Below are 1,266 nucleotides of genomic sequence, written 5' to 3'. Positions count from 1 at the left end.
TTATTCATTCGAATGAATATCCTTTTGAAGTTCCGCATTTCGTGATTCTTCTTTCCTGAAAATTAACTTATCTCTAAAATCGAATTTTATTTTTAAGTAGAAGTCAAACTTATGAAATTAACTTAAAATTATGAAATTAAATTTCAAAAAATATTTATATCTGTGGTGTATGAAAAGAGTAAAATTATTCTTTCCGTTGTGTTTGTAAAGTGTCAAAAATAAATTTTTCTGTGATGTATTTGGAAAAGTAAAGTGAGTTTTATTTTATTTTAATAGCTTTGAAAACATATTTCAATCAATCTTTAATTTTTTTTTTATTTCTCCATTCCTCCTCCTGTTTCTTCATTTTCTCCTCAAATTCTCTCTTCTTCTCTATTTCCTTTCTTTTCTCTTTCTCTTCTTCTTCTTTCCTCCATGCCTTCATTCCTTCCCAGTCTACAGCTGACAGTAGCCACCTTTTTAATCTTTCAGTGGCTACTATCAGCTGTACTCTCTCGTTGTGCTTCTTCTGTTCATATCTAGCCCGAGCGTTGTCTACATCTCTCCATTCTTCACTATCTCCTCTCGCTATTTTTTTCAACTCCTCATCTCTGATTTTCCTAATTTCCTCCTTCATTTTTCTTTCTACCTCCTCTTTCTTTCTCTTTTCCTCCTCTTCCCTCCTTTTCTTTCTTTCTTCTTGTGTCCCAGAAAGAGATGGTTGGCCTAGCTCCCACCACTTTCTGCATCTATGTGTGATTGTTTCCCCGCGTACTGGATAAACGTGATCAATTTCTGTTTGCAAATATTCAGATAATAATGACAAAAGACAAAGAATCGTATAATTTTTATTTTGACCTCCACAACTATCTGAGAACATGTAAATTTTTTCGAAAGCTCCTCCTTCCAGCTCTCGCCTTATGGCATCAAACAGAAAATTACACACTGTATTTGCACCTTTTTTGTAATTGCCCTCAATAAAAAAGTACATATAGCTTTGTTTTTTTTTTCATCAAAAACATTCACATTGAAAACGTGTAGCCAGATCAAGCGACGATAAAACTGCGCAGAAACCGATAGTTTCGGCAAAGGTACATTTTGACCAAAATCAAACTCGATTCGCAAACTTTTTTTTTCCTTCGACATGTCGCTTTTCAAATTCTTGTATTCCTTGACATTTTCTTTATGATTTTGGACTTCAGGGTCATTTTTGTTAAAACGATTCTCAAAACAAAAGTCACAAACGTCCGTGCGTGGCTTACGGAAAGAAAAATTTAGATTGTAATT

Source organism: Belonocnema kinseyi, chromosome 1, assembly GCF_010883055.1.
Source record: "Belonocnema kinseyi isolate 2016_QV_RU_SX_M_011 chromosome 1, B_treatae_v1, whole genome shotgun sequence".
NCBI classification, from domain to species: domain Eukaryota; kingdom Metazoa; phylum Arthropoda; class Insecta; order Hymenoptera; family Cynipidae; genus Belonocnema; species Belonocnema kinseyi.
This window is presented reverse-complemented; position numbering follows the sequence as displayed.